The sequence below is a fragment of the Falco cherrug genome, chromosome 8, assembly GCF_023634085.1.
Source record: "Falco cherrug isolate bFalChe1 chromosome 8, bFalChe1.pri, whole genome shotgun sequence".
Taxonomy (NCBI): domain Eukaryota; kingdom Metazoa; phylum Chordata; class Aves; order Falconiformes; family Falconidae; genus Falco; species Falco cherrug.
This window is the reverse complement of record NC_073704.1, coordinates 50,658,191-50,677,749: the sequence shown is the minus strand read 5'-3', so window position 1 is coordinate 50,677,749 and position 19,559 is coordinate 50,658,191.

Below are 19,559 nucleotides of genomic sequence, written 5' to 3'. Positions count from 1 at the left end.
TGTTAGGTGACAACTTTGCACAAAAGATCATGTAGACCTTCTGTAGTAGAAGCCACCTTTATCTGGTTGTGTATTGGATATACATTGCTTCTAATAACATCAGTCTTTAGTTTAGTTTGCGAGGAGAAGTTGTAATAAATCTGTTACACCTTAGACCCAAATTACAGGGGGTATCTAAAATTTGCTGCAATATGTGTAAGTACAAAGTCTAAATTAAGAGAGATTCATTCCATCCACTACTTCCACTAACAGGTTTAAGGTCTTGACTTTGCATAGTAACAAGATTACAGAAATGCCTGAAGGACAATTCTTGTATAAAACCAAATGTCCCCAAGCGATTTAAAGTTCCCCCCAAAAATTTCTTTTCATCTTATTATTAATTGTATAATTAATGCATCCTGTGTCCTGATAACAATAATGCCATGTAATTAATTTTAAGAATTAAAACCTTGCCTTTATCTGCTCTCATGGTCCACTTTCATGTTTATAGCTGTGAATATAAATCCTCTTATCTAATTATAACATGACTGGTTTCATTGTTCAAAAGAAACTGCCCTTTATTTTTTATTATTTTATTATGTTATATGTTACTTTATTATATTAATTGTATGCTTTCTTATGTTCTTTAAAGAGACCAAAGAACACAAAATTTTAAGACTTCAAAAGCTCATCAGTGAAATTTTGTGCTGGTTTGGATAAGGTGTGATATTTCATTTGTTTTCTGTGTCTGTTTTTGTCTTCCATGATTACCCATTCTGTTTACAAAAAGGCTCAATTAGCATTTGAATAGTAAGCCAGAGAGCAGACAGGTTGAGAATTCTTATAGAACTAATTTGGCAGGCCTTCTCACTCCCCCCCACCCCCCCCAGCTTTTTCTTTCTCTCTAATCAAGCTGCAGTTATTAAAGCTAGAATAAAAGAACTGATTTTCCATTACATTGATGCATGCTGAACAGTGCCTTGCTTTTCTTTTTCTTTCGGCTATGCTAATTGGACTCAAAGGAAATATTTAGTTTCTAATAGCAAATGAAGAATTCATTAAATTCTAGCAAGGAAAAAAGTCAAGCAATGGAACTGGACATTATTTTTTGAACACATCCTCCCTTTCAAGGTACTTATCTTAATTCTTACTTACAAATAGCAACAATATTATTTAATTTTCGAACCTGATTACTTTGGGAAAGGAAAATTCAGAATCTGGGAGAGAAAGGAGATATTTCTTTACAGTAGCAGATATCCTGCAAAGTCAAAAATCAGAGTGGACAGTTGACTTCAATGCAGTTACACGGGAGCTCCTAAGCAAAAAATTGTACTGCTGTGTCTCCAGCTTCTGTCTTACTGCCCCTGGGGTAAATCAGGAGTGACTGCACTGAAATCAAAAGACCTCCATTAACAAGATAAGTCTGCAAAGCCTGGAATCTCACAAGAACAATGTTTTACACTAGATTCCCAGAATTTTTGCCTGTGGTCATACCTGTATGTCTCATAAGAATTATCTTGCTCGGATTCCAGACTCAGATACAGTAAATGTGGGAAAGTGATTCAGTATCTTCTGGATTTCCTGCTGATCTTCTGATCTGAAAATGAAATTAGAGCTTCTCTATTAATTAAAATAAAGATTCTTATGCTAAACAAAAAGAAAGCCCTCTTGATTATGAAAAAGCACTGTCAAAACCAAGGGTTCTGAAGTCATGGTTTTGAGCAATGCCATGATTCTTATGCTAGTTTAGTAACTGGAGTGCTTGCAACAGGTAGTTGTAATTCTCTGAATATAACAGTCTTTAGAACCTGACCCAACAAATGCCTAGCCACCTGAGTAAACTGACATAAACTAGGACTAATTTTAAGTTAAGGTTAAGCCCACATTTAGGTTATTTGCTGAACCAAGGTTTTAAAATGGTTCATGACTCACGAGAGGTATGTGTCTAGCTTTTTTTCTTCCACATGCCATTTAGACAAGATAATTTCTTGGAAACTGGAAAGCTAAGAGTCTGCATTATCTTATAGTAGCTTTATGCTGCTCTGCCATAACTTCCTTCATTAAAGGCAGACCTAAATTATGTGGGTGTCAGAGTACTCAGAATCGTCTTCAAGATCTGAAATCTCTGATTGTTCTTGTGACTACAGAACTAAGCTGATGGTCCTCACTGATCTGTTGATTCATCAGCGTGTTACAGGCTACACAAATTGAAGTGCTTTTAGAGACAACATATTACCTGAATCATGCCTGGATAAACCACAGCTATCCTGTAATTTTCCCAGGAACTCCTCCCAAGGCTACTTTGATTCTGTGAAACCCTTAGGTTTCCTTTCCAGTCCCAGCTGCTGTCATTGCTAGGCTGCTGGAGTACAGGCAGGCAGTTTCTGTTGCTTGTAGAGGTGGATTTGCTTAAGCAATAGGAAGCCTGAAGTGTAGCAATTTTCAGCAAATTTGTGCCTTTTGCTTGCATAATGGAGGAGTGTAAACTAGCCCTCAGATCTGCTGTTCACTTGGGAGATGAAAGGTCAAGTTTGACATGAGACTGTGGTTTGTGTACAGAGGTGTCTCCCACACAGGCATTGCTCTCTTTGTTCTAGGGAAAATCAAGAGCAACATTTTGAGTAAATAGTAATGAATTGTAAAACTAAATGAAATGTGTGCTACGCTCCCCTGTGAAGTCCAATACGAGGCAGAATCATTTACCATTGTTCTTTCTTTTTGCCAGTGGACATTCCTTCCCTTGAAGTGTTTCCTTAGCATGCTCACACTGGGTTCAGTTCCCAGCCTGGTTCTGCCCACATGCGTAAAAAAGGTGCTGCAGGTAGTTAGCACTCACAAAATGATGTTTGCTTCATTTAGGCAGCTAAATTGTAGATACCAGTTAGTGGTCACTGTCTCAGAAAAAGATGGTTTTTTTCTCACGGAGGCACAGCTCTGGTGAGTAAAATTTGTCTTGTAACATATGAATACCCCACAGAGGTTGAAGATGTGCCCGTATCCCCTTGCTTAGACAGGAAGGATTTTTCTGTGTATGGAAATGTGAGACAGACAGGTTTTTAAGTGGCTTGCTGAAGGTCTGTTTACTACTTTGTGGTATGGTTCAGAATCAAAGATCTCTGCAGTCCTGAGAAGCTTGGTTGTTAGCATGGCAGTGTCAGCACTTGACAGCATCCCTTGACACAGGGAGTCCGTTGCTCCCTCTGGTAGTCAAGTGCATATATTGTCAGTACAGTTACCAGTGAGGTTATTGCCACAGAATTATTACAGTACAGTGGTTAAATCACTAAAGTTCTGTTTGCAAGCTCTCTAACAACCAATACCTCTCTGGTCCCGGCACATGCACCACGATACTGTAAAAACAATAAAAGATGGAAGAGGTTTGTGGGCAGCTGGCCTAAACCACTGATATTAAAATGCAGAATATTAAAAATGCCACTGCAAGTCTGAAGTTGAGGAATTTTTGAGCCTGTGTAATTATTATTATTTTTTCTCACCTTTGGTTTGAACTTAGCTGCTTCTGAACTTCGTTTCAGCAGACTCTGTTATTTTAGGTCCTCAGTGCCAGCCTTGCATTAGTTTCAGGAGCACGGGTGTGAGGTACTTGGGAGAGCATCACAGCCTACATGGCATTTGACTCAGCTCAGACTCATTTTACAGCCTAGAATTGCTGGTAAGCTGGAGCACACTGATGCGATTTCCATTTCGCTACCTAGAAATTAGTGAATATGTGCCTTTTTCTGCCATCCAGTTATTTTTTGGGATGGGCTGCTCTTTGTAAGCAATGTGTAATTTCTTCCTTTGCAACTTGAATCTTTACATTGCTACCTTTTATTAATAAGCCAGTGAACAGATCAAAGCTTTAATCATTGCCTAAATGAACGAACCAGAAAATCCTAGCAATGATAAGGCAGTTCAGACTGGGTATATCCAAACAGGTTGCCAAAATAACAGCAGAAATAAGCCCCAATGCAATAAAACAGGGGAGTGCCGCTCACTCTTGCCTGTGCGATGCTGCGCTGCAGGGGCTGTGGGGCTGGCAGCCTCTGTGACTCGGCTGCCCCAGCTCCTGGGACGGTGGCTGCAGTGCGGGGGCTCGCCCTGCCACCCTCCCGCCGCCCTCCTTCAGCCCAGGGCCAGCCTGACTCCAGCTTCCCTCTGCTGCACTCACTCAGCTTTCCCTTGGATCATGTGCTCCGGTTTTTCAGCTCCCTGTGTTCCTCCTCTGATCCTTTCTCCTTTTTCCCCATGCCTCTTATTACTCTCGTTTTCCTGCGGCTCCCTGAGCTCCTGGCACCTTTCAGCCCTGGGCTGCTCATTGTGTCCTCGCAGCTGCCACCGCACTGGCACATCATACCCAAAGGTCTGTCTGAGCCCCTCACACCCCTGCGTAGTGCTGCTGCTGTGCATACTCCTCACTCTGCATACACTGCAGGTGTTGTATGGCAGCTGAGACCAAAGAGAACCAGCATTTTGTCAGGGGGAGATGCTGGACAGTAAATAAATGAATCAGAAACACTCAAGTGTTTCCTCTTGTAAATATTTCAACATTTTGTTTCCTGCCTCCTGAAAAATTTGTCTGCGAGTCACCAAGAACCAATCATCATAATAAAAAAGCTGTTAAGATTTAAATATATAAAATTTATATGTATTTAAGGGAGAAGTATATATTGGTAAATCTGATATTATTTATATTTTATATATAGCATATATTCTGTATAATAACAGTGTATAGGTATAAAATATATAGTAGATAGATTATGGGTTTTAATGTTATGTTTACAGGTAAAATGAGGGCTTAGAACTGGTGCCAGCCCAGCATCATTTTCATTTAGATCAATTTATTTTTTTTAATGTTTAAACACAAATTTCTAGCATGACAAGATTTTGGTTTTGCCCGGTTCAGCAGCAGGCAATAGAAAGCATGGACATTTACTACAAATGGATTAATTTAGGATACATCACCAGTCTGTTACTGCTGAAGGTAACAAGCTGCCTGCAAGCAGCACTGTAGCCTGTGTGAGCTTCAGCACAAGATATAAAGCAACTTGTTTATGGCTGAAGTATAGCTGTGTAATAAGGTCACTGGTCTACCCTTTGGGATTGAGGTTGCGAACCCTTTTAAATCAGAGCAGGAAAAGAATAAATTCACCTGCAAAACAGTTTTCAGCCATTGCACTCCAGGGAGAAGTTTAGTCTCCCAGAACCAGATTTTAAGAAGTGTTTAGGATCCTAAATAATGTCTACAGGGTTGTGAAATGTCTCTTTGCACCAGCTGTAGGCATCTGAATGACCTTCAGAGAGTGGTCGTGAAGAGGAGACCTGTGCCCTTCTGGAATGGCAGCTGGAGGCCAGCTGTCTGTAATGGCACTTGAGCACTGAATTTTATCATTGACACCCAAATCTCTTGAGGCTGTTTTTGAGTGGTGTTTTCTGCATTAAGTTGCAAGGAATGCTGTTTTAAATAGATACATAATTTCTCTGATTGTAATTTCCAATGCACTCCATTAATGGCTGAACATGCAGACTTACTGCAGTTAACACAGATGCCATTAGCTGGTCTTCCTATGCAGTAGGTATGCTGCTTACATTTTAAGCCTAAGAATTGATTTGTATTGCTTGGAATCCCTTGCAGGGTAACTGTGATGATAATCAGCACGTTCTGTGTTTCTCCAAAATTGCATGCAAAAGTTAACTATTTTTATTTATGGTGTGAAAATGCTCTGTGGTTTTGTTTGGCTGTTTCCTAAACAAGGGGCATATTTGCACACTGAAAATGAAAACAAACCCAAATAAAGTGAAGTCTTCCTAGATGTATTTTTATGAATTCGTTCAGGATGAAAATAAGAGATAGGATAATGACACAGCTAAAGAACAAACCCTCTGAAGCCTTTGTCAAGAAGTCAGACCAAACTGCGGTTGGCAGCTGAAAATACTCCATTAAAAATGGAGATCAATTTTTTGCATTATCAGTCTTTCTTATTGCTCTGCTTTCACCTAACACGTTGGAATAAGTCTGGAAAATTCCCCCTCTTCAAAATGAGGAATCCTTTGCTTTATTTCTGCTCTCTTGAGTGCTAGAAGCAGCTGGAAAACTCCTGACAGTGTGTGCTCATATAGGAATTTTATGCTGGTTTCAGTGAAGACATTAATGAATTGCAGTTTTATTAAAAATCATGGCAGGCAGATACAAATGCCTGTACTGTAAACAGCCTTTGAGGACTGATGGAAGGCTACTTTCTGTCATCAGATGAAGCCTCTGTTTTTCATATTTAGTCCCATCTAATTATCATCTTGATGACAGTAGTTCTTCTAGATCTGTCGTTAATTAACTTGAGCTTTTCAGGGCTGAGTTGAACTGAGGCAGTGAAACTTAGGCTGTGAATACCCAGCCCAAATTTTTTAATGTTTTCCTAATTCAAATACAGCTGCTAGAGAGAAACAACCAGAAGCACTTCAGCTTAAACAATGAATGTGCAATAAGGAGATGGTAAATTGGAAAAAAACCTGTGTTATTGTCCTTGTTAAGATACAAGAAGGAGAAGGAATCCTCCTGTAGCAGAGTTTTCAAGATCCAGACCAAACTGTTCGAAGTGTAAGGGGAAGGTATAGTCAAGTATATACTGTAAGGAGATATCCAGATTAATTTTGCTGAACAACTGAAAATTGCTTTCAGTAGAAACCAGCTTTTCAAAATAGAGGCTTGTTCTTTCTGCAATGAGATACATGCAAGCAGCGCTACGTATATGAGGAAACGTGCTACGTTTACTAGCAAAACTTGCTTTGTACAGTTATTCACGTGCCTGCAGGAGTGACAGCTTTCAGCATGGTACTGACATCCATGCACGTGGTTAACCTGACGGCCATGGATTTCAATGAAGCTAATTGCAGTAGCAGCGTTAAGCATGTGAAAATCTTGGCAGTGCTGTGAGCTCTGTAATTAAGTCCTAGAGTTTGTCACAGAACTTTTGCTTTTAACGTATGAGGGCTAGAAAGTGAAATCCTTTGGACACACGCTAATAGCCAGTAAAAGAAAAAAACAAAGATTTTGATTATTTAAGGAGAAAGTGTGCTTAAGTTAAATCTGTTCGCAAATAGAAGTTTCGTTTCCATCAAGTTTGCTTTAGCCTGGGAGATTTTCTGTTCGCTTGTACAAAAATGCTGATTAATGATCATCATTTACAAATAAATGTTTTCCCTGCAGTGCCAGTGGGAAAAATGCTAATATTTATTGCTTTCCAGCAAAAGGTTTTCAGCAGGCCTGTCAGCATAGCTAAAAATGCATTACAGTGTTAAGGAAGATTAAGCTGACAGCAAGCCATTCTCTGTTGTCACATGAACAACCTTACATGAGGTTTATTTATTGAGTCAAGTGAAAATTAATTACATATATCAAAGGAAAAAAGTGTTGATTTAATTTGAAGATTTGTTTACCTTTATTTGAACAGCCTGAAAGCTCTTTTCAGAATTAAGTATTTTAATTAAGTGAATTAATAAATTAAAGTGATTCAGGGTCATTTTCTAAGCCAGAGTTGTTACAACTTTCGAATAAATATTATTGAAGTGTATAATTAAGTGACAATTAATTGTCAATCCCAAAGCTGACTGTATCACAGAAATCTTAATATTATTTGTTAAAGGGAAACACCACCGAAATATTACAAGCAGTAGTCATTATTTTAAAATCTGCATTCTCTTGAAGATTGTGAAAAGGGAAGGTCTATTTTCAAGTTTAACGCAAGTAGAGTTTCAGCTACTCCTGCAAAAACTGGCAGATGGTAATTTATTTATATTCAATAGACTATAATAGAATAGATAAAAGCTAACAAAAGTTTGTTATAGCAGTTTCTCCTCCAGCAATAGTTAAAAAAAGACGCTGGCATTTCATCACAAACGTACAGGAGGGTTATGTGGTATCGTTCTAAATAAATTAGCTGCTCTGTCTTCAAATGAGAAAACAGAATTATTTTAGGCTTGAATTCCTTGTTCTTCAGAACAGAATTCCCAGCTGTACAGACCTATACCGGATGACTCTGCTTTCTGATATCCTTGACTTTTTTGAGAGTCCTACTACTGAAAAAAAATGTGCAATCCAGACTTGCACCAGTATACGTGTGATAACAAACAGTGCAACTCAGGTAAAATTAGGCAATGCTTTCACTATCTGAGACGTAAGTCGTGTTCCTTTACCCCTGAACCTAAAATTCTTTCTTCAGCACTTTCGAAGCTGAGGGAACAGAACATGCCGTGCCTCCCCACCCCAGCCTGTGCTGCGTTTTGATGTTTGTGGCGCTCTCCCGTGAGGAGGGAGATGTGTATTTTGAATCCCTCCAGGCAGAGCAAGGAACTGCACCGGAATTTCCTTTATCATGGGTGACTTTATATAAAAATAAGAGGAGGTATGCCTCTAGGCTGTTCTTTAACTATCTTAAAGAAAGACAGATCCATGCTCAGTTGTAGAATATGTGTCCCTCTTCTAAACAGGGCTTGTAGTAACACTTTCTGAACCTAGTGGAAAGGTATGGACAACTTCAGAACAAAAGTATAGGTTTACCTGGTGATTGTGGTGCAGGTTAGTCTCATTTCTTTCAAGTCCGTCTGTGGGTGACTCCTTGCTCAGTATTCAGATTGTCCTGAATCTCATTTTGGGGAGCTGAAGGCAATAAAAATTGTCCGTATCTGGGGTGTTGTGAGAGCCAAGATAGTGCAAGATTGTGAGGTGCTCAGGTATTAAAGTAATGGAGGCCATAAAGGGACTGCAGATTGATGTATATTCCGAAAGAAATACCTAAAGCAGCCTGAGGATAACCCAGCTCCATTCAATATCAAGAAGGAAAAAGAAATGAAAACTGTAATACAAAGCTGTAAATAACAGAATTGCAAAAGTCATATTCTTTTGTCCTCTTGGCCCTCCATATAGTAGTACCATTGTTTGCTCATACAAGACAGAGTTTCTCTCTCTCTGTCAAGTTTGATGGTATCTACTTCAGTAAACTTCATAGGCTACTCACCGAGCTAAGTACATGGTGAAGAGACAGAAAAACAGGTCAACATGGGAGTCAGCAACTATTTTATAGACCTCTCAGAAAGGCAGGGGAGAAAAAAAATACACAGAAAAAAAAGCAGTTTAGAGCAAATGTAGCATAAAATGTCATGAGATGATGCAAGCCATCTACAAAATGCATAGATGGCCTGAAATAACACTTCAGGTTATGTTATTTATTAATGGTCATCTGCTAATTTTTCAAAATGAAAAGGTAAACTTAGCTTTTTTCCACTCAGATGGATAGCCAAAATTCATTGTGCATTATTGCAGTTAGGAGGAGAAAATACAAATACAATTGGGCGACTTTTAAATCAGAATTGGCTTATGTGCAAATTATATATACAAACCAACATCAAGAAATATTTTACATTAATCCAGCTGCAAGTCTTTTTCAGCTGCCAACACCCCCAGGTTCCCATCACCCCAGCCTTCATCTTCGCAAGCACTATCTGTGACTTCTTCCACCATCTCCCCCCTGCTAGGTACCTTACTTACTTGCTAGTATCTCCAGCTGTCTGAAATAGGAGGTTTTTTTTTTTTTGCTTTGCTCAGTCAGAGTAGGAGAGAGAAGGGTCTGTTTCAAGTTAATTTACTATGAAGAGAATGAGTTCACTATTTTTGTACCTAAGTGTAAAGCCTCCTAGAGCCAGTCTGCTATGATAACTCTCCCTCTTGTGTCTTCTGCTGTTACAGAAAGTAGCCATTCTGTAGCTTGCCATGATATTAATCTCTTGGCCATTGATTACACTCATTGAAATACTTCCATATTAGAGGAGTTTTGGAGAATGAAAATCCTAGTGCCTGTCATGCTACAGAAGTATGCGACACCCTCAGGCGTTAGCATCTAAAAGTGTGGCTACTCTGTTCTTCCCAAGCCCAGTCCAGTCTGTACTTTCTCCATTATGACTGAAAAACTGTCCAGTAGCTAAACACTATCTTTTATGCCCAGCTGCTCAGGATGAGTGGTTCTGTATGCTGCCGTGGTTGTAGTTCCTTCCGTCTGCATTGCACTTTTCTCATCTTGTTTAATCATAAGTGCTGATGAACTTTGAATAATAGATGAAAAAACAAACTGAACAAACATTTCAGGAATTTCTTTATCTGTTATTTCCTTTTTCCTGAACATAGAGATTTTCAAGTAATAGAGAGTAATTTTATTATTTGCAGTGGTATTCAACTAGAAAACTATATTGTGTAACTCGTGGGAGGGGGGAAGGAGCAGACTAAAGTTCAGAGGTTTCAATGGTAAATACAGGCATTAATTATTTTCAAAACACCATATGTACCAGTAACACAGCAGAAGTATGGAAAAAGGAACATTTTGTACTAATTTTATTAATTGCATAGAAAATCAAAATGCTAGATGTTGCAGTGTGCAGCAGTGTGAGAGAAAACTAAGGGATGACCGCTTTTACCAAGGTAAATTCTCAACTGCAGATCAAATAAAAGAGAGCAATATGGTGAAAATAATCAGCTGGCAGAATTCCAGAGAAAGGACAGTGATATTTTAACAGTAAATAGATTTGTTCCTTGAGCTTCGGAACAGAAATATGACATAGGATTCTACAGAGGAAAGAATGAGCAATCTTTTTTCAGATTTACCCTTTTGCAATATATCAGGCTTCCTTTCAATATAGATTCATAATGGGAGCTTCTTTTAGCTTCTACTATATGAAGATTTACAAAGACAAATGAGACAGGAAATTAAAGGATTGGAAAGAAAGCCACGGTACGTTACTTACTGAATTCATATTGGAGGGAAGAATAAGAGGTAAGTGGGTGAAGAAGGGTGCTTCTCCAACTTCTCTATTGCTATCACAAACTTATTAATCTGTGAAGATAATAGAGGAATCTCATTTTCCTCAGGGGTGTTTTCTGGCATTCAGTTGATAATGAATTCTACTTCTGCTTACGGTTTTGTTCATGAGAAAATGACAGTCATGAACCAATTAGACAAAAGTTGCTGCAAATACACTATTGCTGTAAGACTGAGACTTTGTGTACACTGCCAAGCCTGTGTTGCTCTCCCTGCATCCTATACAGATGCTCCCAATGTGTTTGCAGTATATTATGATAGTGGGGATCCATCTACTTCTGCATCCTGGGCTGATGTGGACACTCAAGTCTTCTAAGTGAGCTATTTCTGTACTGTGATCCTTGTCAGGATTACAGTGTTTCTGAATTACTGGTGTCTGAAACAAACAAAAGTTTATAGACTAGGCCTGAGTGTTGATTGAAAAGTATACAGTAGATATGCAGTACTCAGGTTATCATAACATAGCTTCTAGAACTGTATGATTTTATCAGGATCTCACATTTAATTTAAAGCAGTGCTTTCAGCTCTTATGATTGAAAATACAATTTTGATGACATGTATCAAATACAGTTAAATATAATTGATAATGTCTTATCAGGTTGCACAGTGTCTGCTTGAGTGTTTTTTCATCTCAGACTCACTCCCAGGACAGTTCCAGCCTCCTGCTGTACTTCAAAGGGCTCTCCACACCTCTTACTTCATCGTCTGTGTCTTGCAGGGCTTCAGCACCCTCTGATTCTGCCATGGTAGACATGGTTTGCTTATTTTCAGTACAATCGAGGAGAACCAGTTCATTCTCTCACTATTTATTTCCAGGTACCCTAGCACTGTATCTATTTCTTTAAACAAACAAACAAACAAACAAACAAACAAAAAAGCTATATAATATTTACACATCTAGTGATGTCCAGATGTGCTGACAGGATTGCACTAAAGCATATTTTAGGCTTAACCTTTTTAATCCATTTCTTTCCATCAATCCATAATCTTTTAATTTTTGTTTGTGAGGTACCACATTCCCTCTAATCACACTTGGAAGTTAGAAAAGCATTGAACAACATAATCCACAAAGCAAATTGCAGTCAAATATCCTCAGTTCAGCCTTTCTCCTTACTTTCTTAAATCTCTTTGATACTACCCAACGTACAGCTTCAGTAAGACAAATGCAGTCTGGAAATACATGTTCCCTTGATGAGGTGACCTATGAAAGTTATTTAGCCAAATGATAAATTTTCTTGCATTTAAGATTTTAAAGCACTAAGCTGCTTCATATTATATTGATGCTGAATGTAATTGGAACTTTTGTATGCACTTCAGGAACTAAGCAAAATAAAATGTCATAGCTGATTTCTGAGTTCATACATTGCCTCATTCATTTTGTGCCTATAGAATGAGCTTCCATAAAAGCTTTTAAGAAATTAGTGCTCATGTGCCTACTTCAGTGAGAAGTTCTGGGTCTAATGGTTACTGATATTAATATTGGGAGTGCAAACTTCTCCATATATCCCTTCAAAGTGTTGGATGCAAGAGACCACTAGGCATTTTTCCACAGTCACACAGGCCTTAATCTCTTTAACTGATATTGCCATACATACTGTCATTTGAGGTCATGTGGTTTGTGATATGAAATATTGGTTCATTAGCAGCTAGACAAACAACCCATTTCATGTAGGTCATTGAGCAACTATTCAGCAGCAAATGTCAGTACAGTGTTATCTGCATTTTATAAAACTTCTGTACGATACCATAGCATGTGTAAAGAAAGAAAAGATTGAGATAAATGCTAATAGGCAAGTGTTTAAAAATCCCTTTTTTTTTATGTGAGCATGGAAATAAAATATATTTTTAATGTATTTGTATCCCTTAAGAAGTTGTAAGTATGTATTTGTTTGCTGACAAACAAATTTTTAACCAGAGGAGTAAATGTGAATTTGGTTTTACTGGTTTTGATTGTGCTCGTGTCTGCTGAGCATCTGTTAACATTTAAAAAAGCCAAGATATGTGAGAATCTTCAAGAAAAGCAAAACAAAACACAGACTTTCTTTTTTTCCCATGAAATAGAGGCTAAGGTGGTTTTTTTTTTTCCTTCTCTGGTCTTTTAAATGTCAGCACATACTCATCAAAATGGGATAACTAAAATGTTATTGTGCCTATAGTGAGAGATGTTTTCATGTCAAAAACCACAGCTGTCACACCTTCTTCTTAAGCTTACTTTTAGCAAGCACACTCTGGGACTCTCCAAGGTGACACCAAAAGCTTTTTAAATAGAGAATTAAAAATGTGTCATCATGTAGGATATTTCTCTGTCTGAGCACAAATGAAAAATCTTTGTATAGTTCCTTGAACAATAATCCATTTTCCTTCAGAGGGTATGTCCTAAAAGTTGAAATAACGTGCACAAGTTCAAGCAGCGTTTTACCATTGCCCTCGCTATGCTGAAAGCAGAACTTTTGGTTGCTACTTTAAAAGCAAAGGTAAATCATTGCCAATTTTAATAGCTCTTCTGCATTTACATGGATGTACATCTTTTGTATGTGTATATCATGCACTTTTCAAAAGTAAAATGTGCCTTATGGAAGTAGTATATTATATGAACACCATTGTAGTCTGTTCTGTGTGCTACATACAGCATGATGTCATAAATAAGCAGTTTAAAGGACTTTTAGTATTGATATTAGTAGGCATATATAAGGCCAATTACTAAACCAGCTGGATTCTAGGAAGTCCTAGTTATTGTATGGCTTGTTCTTCTAACATAGAATGAGAAAGATGAACAATCAGTTCAACATAAGCGGTTTCCTTCAATTTTTCTGTTTAAAAATAATGAAGTGCTCACTAGCTTGGAGGTGTCACATGGTAATACCTCACTACAATGAGTTATAAAAAGTAGTAATTCAATGTAAGCTGTAATCGCTGTGTTCTGCAATAAGATTAGCACTCATAGCATGATATAAAATAGATTTAGCTATACATACAGCATGTCTGTGAAGTGCTTGCCAAGGTAAATTTTTAGATGAATACCGTCCTTGTTTGGAAGTATGGGAAATCACAATTGACTGAGGCTTTTCTAAGACAGAGAGGTTTCTTTGGCTGATTCCTTTCTCTCTCTCTCTTTTTTTTTCTTTTTCTATTTTTTTTTCTCTCTTTTTCCCTTTTAAAAAAAAGTCCTCACCATTGTGAAATGTTTTGGACTATTCCCTTCATTGGAAACTGAGTAGTTAAGGAGTTCTTTCTTGGGGGCAGACTGTAGCAGTGCTCTGAAAGTATAATGATCCCAGTAAAGTACCAGCTCTTTAGTTGGTTTAGTTCACCTGATTTGAGATGTCTGTGTAGGGATAGTACAATTATGCAGCGTAAGATTAATAATTTATAAGAACAGCTCCTCATTTTTATGGGTCCTCTAATTCATCTGTTATGCAGTTCACTTGGATTCATTCATTTTTTTTCTCCTTTTTTGACAGTGTGGTGTACTTCATATTCTTGATTCCACCATATGTTTAACTTCTGTTTGTTTCTCAAGGAACATCTCCATGGTTAGTGCAAGTCCCCATCGACTTGGCAGCTTTCTTCAGGATCTCTCCAAATTAAGGGATTACAGTTTCCACAGCTGTCTCTTCCCTGACAGGCTTCACAGGACAACTACCTACAGAATATTTTTTTCTTCTGTGGTTTCTTTCTATGCCTTCAATCTGTGCTAGTACTTTTTTGTTTGTTGAAAGGCCATATGAGTTTATTCTCGCTTCTTTCATTATCCATTACCTGCAAACAAGAAGAAATTGCACTCACTGCTTTCTCTATACCACTATTCAATTATAATGAATATACCACCCACCCAAACCACACATCTTTGAAGAACTGGGATCATAGAAACAGCCAAAAAATAGCCTCTCTCTTGTCCTCATCACTGAATCAAGAGAAAATAACAAAGTGCATCTAGCAATATGGACTGGGGGGAAAAAAAATCTACAAAAATCTCTCTGAAAGCAAGAAAAAAAGATTAAACTTTCTATTTATTGTCAAAGATACTTTAGGAAAGTTTGATAGCCGTTTTACAATTTATATTTTAAAAGGTCATTGATCAGAAATTTACAAACAACTTGTACTGTAGGAGTTCTCATTTCTGCAGTTTTTAACCTTACACTTCAACAAATTCATCTTGATTTTGTGGCAATGAACTTAAATCAAAGATAAAAGATCAGTCACATTTACTGTAGAACTGAAAGTTTCTGTATTAGGAGCACTGGCTGGAGTTGACTAGACCACCTCCAGAAGGGGATCTCTTCTGAAATAAGATGAAAAGTCAGACTACTTGCTCTTTCATGTGTCAAGGGGGGTAAAATTCTAGTGAACTGTGCAGTAACTGTCTATTCCCTACTGTGTACTAAGATTAAAATATCATTTTGACTGTGATCGTTACCAATCTGAAACTTCAATAGTTGTTCCTTAGAACTGAAGATGCATTCATCTCTCATGCCACACAACATCCATCTCTTTCTCTGTGCTACTTTTAAAAAGATCACTTACAAAACCTGATGGGAGAAAAGTGTGTATTGCTTTGGATGAAATTGTATTTTACATGTCTCTAAATAACATTTGCCAGAAATTCAGGTTTGTGAAGGAAGAAATATTATGGGCTGTTAAGCATTTTTGGGAGAGGCATTTTTGCAGCATCTATAAATACTTAATGTAACACAGGAACCGAACGCAGAATAGTTAAAGAGATGGAGCTAATCCACAAATTATGCTGTTTGGGATTAGTAGATTTAATTAAAAATGATAAACAAAAGACGGACTGCTTGTTTTCTACAAAAGCAGCAGTAGCGGACTGGATTTTCTAGTGCCTTGAAATGTGCTGAGATATTCACGCTGTTGAGGTAAAAAGGGGGTCACTGCTGGTTGGTAGCATTAAGTCAACCTGATACACTAATTAGTTGGGTCAAAATAAACACGCAGCAAAGTTGCAAAGCAACAGAGAATCAGCCTTTTACCATAGAACGTAAACATTGTTTAGTGTATTAGTCTAAATGAGCGAGCGGATTTTCTGAGATGCCTTTTGGTATGTTAGAGAGGCATTTACACAATAAAAAATAAGAGACAAAATAGGGTCACTGTTATGACAGCCAGCAAAGGATATGCCACTAGTAAATACCTGGGCTGAACTCATCTGATCAGCACTACTGATGTTAATCAGCAGTCATTGTAAACTAATTCCATCTTGAGTGTTTGTAATTTCTGTTTACAGGATAACACCATTCCCTACAAGTCGAATATGGCTTTTTTTTATATTCATACTTTTTTTTTTAAATGTCACTGACATTATCTCAGAGGAGCAGATCTGACAGGTCAATCACTGCAGATGGTAAGTGCTTTGTTAATTATACAGAAATTTAGAAACAATTGTAGAATGTCTTGCCTCAGGAGGAATTTCTCTCTTGCTCTGTTTGAGAGTAGATTTCCTCTACTGAATTAATTTTGTGTTTTTGTGCAGATAACAATCTCTCTACTGCTTTGTAGGAATAACTCCTTGCTCCTTGTTCAAATATGCAACTGTAAATAAGCAGAGGATATTGCAAATAAACAATGCTATTCTTTTTAAATAATGCAATGTGTGTAATTAGGACAGTGCAATTACAACAGTATACAGCTCTCAGTGTAACAATTAGTTTTCTGGTTAAATGTAATTTGTTCCAATGTAAATGTTTTCCGTCAATTCAGAAGATTCCCTTGAGTTGTTACAATAATAAGCCTATTTCTACGAATATATGCAGTTGCACTGTATGTTCCAATACAGAAATCAAAGAGGACAGCTACTTTATAATAAGCTATGGGAATTATAAAGTCAGAGCAAAATGATATCAATCCTATTTTCTGAGGGGAAAATATGTCCAAATATCCTCTTTCTATTTCCATTTTAATCCCAGAGATGTCGACTGCTTTTTCCAGTTTGTTTTGAATTTACTTGAAAAAATAGAAACGTTTCCTTGTGTTATGCTGCTACTGCGTTACCCTGTCCTCCTGATGATGATATCTGACTACTTTCCAGTCTTTCCACTGTTTATTCTTGGAGATAAAGAAATGCTATTATTGTTATTTTACAGACGAGTAACTCAGCTACGCAGAGCAAAAAAGAAGTGCTTTAGATTTCACCAGAAGTTTGTTAGGAAACAGTATTTCAAATCCAGTCCTGTTCTCTTCCCATTAGCATCCCCTGCGTCAGGCTCCCTCTGCCCTGGTCCTCTCCCACGCAGGAAGGCAGCATCGTGCCGTTGCAGTCCTTCCCTGCAGCACAACCAGCTCTCCATCCAGCTCCCTCCACCTGGTTTAGCACAATAAACCCCTCATTATCCTGCTAACTCATTCACGATAATTTCTATAACATTGCTGTTTTAAATATCCCTACTTCTTCCTCAGTAGTAAAAAAAAAATATCTTTGGAGCATCTGTGCATGCATTACCTCACTGGTGGAAAAGCATCGGGAAGTCAGATTTTTCATGTTGTCTCACAGTTTTGCATTTACTAAAGCCTTTCCAGAGCTAAAGTTAAATAAAGGGTGATGTTTTTGTGGCAATAAGTTGAATAGTGCCACCAATGTGCAAACAGGCAATTTTAGGTCAGCTGAGTTAGTACTCCTGAAAATGTCTGGGAGGTAGAAGTCAAAGATTGAATGTAATTACTCTGTATGGATGAATGGTAGTGCTAAATACATTCTGTGACTAGTGAATTGTCTGAACTTGAATTTAAAATGTGGGTTTCATCCTCTTCGCACCAAAGTTTGCAAAATTTGGGTGGTTTTCATGGCCAAACTGTCCTGTTGTCATTTTGGAGGCTGCGAGTTAGTTGATCTAAGCCTGAGCCTGCACTAACCAGTTGTCATTATTGCAGTGTATTGAATAAAAAATCCAAAAAGCCCCACACAACAGTAGTAATGTGCAATGATTATAGGGCTAGGTGCTGCAATAAGCATTGTCTGGTTTGGTTAAGTCATTGCTAATGAAACATCACAGCTGATTAAACTAGCAAGGAGAGCAGCTCCCTATGAACAGGCTCCATTTTCTCATTGGATCTTTCTTTCTTAAAATGCAAGATATGAGCAAGACAAACAAAGATATTCTTTAATTATAAAGCATGCTAGAAATCACATTTTGTGATTAGTGGCATGTTCTAGAAAGACTTTATGTCTTAATTATATGTACATCACTATATTTCTTCCCCTGCATTTTAATGAGATAAAGAGTAGAGAGAAAGCACAGGAAAAGAGTACAGCAGGCCCTCCATGAGTGCAGTGAAGCTGAATTGATATTTACATTCATCCTGTAACCATACTTCTGCTTCTTCTTGGATAACAGTAATGGTGATCAAAGCAGAAAAGATCTTTGAGCTTGGTGCTTTCAAACTGCTCACTAATCACTATAATTCAGCAGAAAATAGGAACAAAACTACCCCAAACAAACACCACAATCATTGCACTCTGAGTAAAAGGGACTCTCACTAAATAAAGCTGAAGCAAGGTGAAGATTGCTCTATTACATGGTATGTCAAAGTTAAATACAGGTCTAAATCCATTCAAAAATTTAGAACAGTCAGTTCCCAACCTAGCAATGAGCAGAGACAGGCTGCTTTGTTAAGCGAACAACCCTTCCCAGACCCTGCTGTGGCTTCACCACTATTGACAGCAGCGTCTGTGTTTCTACACAGGCCTATTTTAACCTTGACTTTGCTAACTTGTGTGCTAGGGTGGTGTTCGATTTAATTAAATGCCACTTGAAAGAAGACCTGCGTACCTACAGCATGTGTACCTGGAGGGACTTCTGGTTCTTCCTCCTCTCCAGTTTGGTATTTTTCTGTTTATGCATGGAAATGAAACTGCTTTCAGACACGAAGCTGAACGGTAGCCAGGTGCTTTTATAACTGTGTTAGCCTGAAGCTCTCATGAGAAATATTTTTTCCCGGAAAATAAATTATAACATGGCTAAGTGGTGCCTGACAAAGCTAAACAGGAGCCATGCTGCTCTATTGCAAATTCATCTGCAGTCTCTCGGTAGAAAGACAAATAAAAGCACTTCATCAAAATCAGTCAGAGAAGCACAGGAATACTCATAGGAGACCACTAAACTCTAAATACCAATCAATTTCACAAACTTTTTTGTCAAACTTGCAAGTCCCCTTAAGCGCTGTCATCTAGAACTGCCAGAAGATGCTGCATGATATGTTGCAGGCACGGAGCAGGAGAGCTGGAGCTGAAAGCCCCTCCCTGACAGTCGTAATTAGCGTATCTGCATATGTATCCGTGTGGGTCAGGGTTTACTGAAGTCGGTGGGTGGGGCTTGGCTGACATCAAGGTTTTGGAACCAGGCCTAAGGGCTCAGAAACCTTATGCTCCATTTGAGAATTGGGCTCACAATTTCTTTCTACTGTATCGGCTATTTTTCAGTGACCCGAGCACGTCCCCGCGGCCGGCAGGCATTGCTGCTGCATACATTGCGAGTGCCGACAGCTGCCTTTTGACTTTGTCCTTGAATTCAAAGTCGCTGCGATATATGATATTGAGGGATTTTTGTCAAGGCATTTGCACTGATCCTTTTTCCTACACAAAGAGATTCCAAAGTTGTTTTACAGCCAATGGGACATGAGAGCGTTGATTTCCCACTTGCCGCTGCCTTCATCCTGCCATTTTTCTCCCTTAAACACAGAAGTAGTTCTGAGAGAAGGAAAACTTGGAAT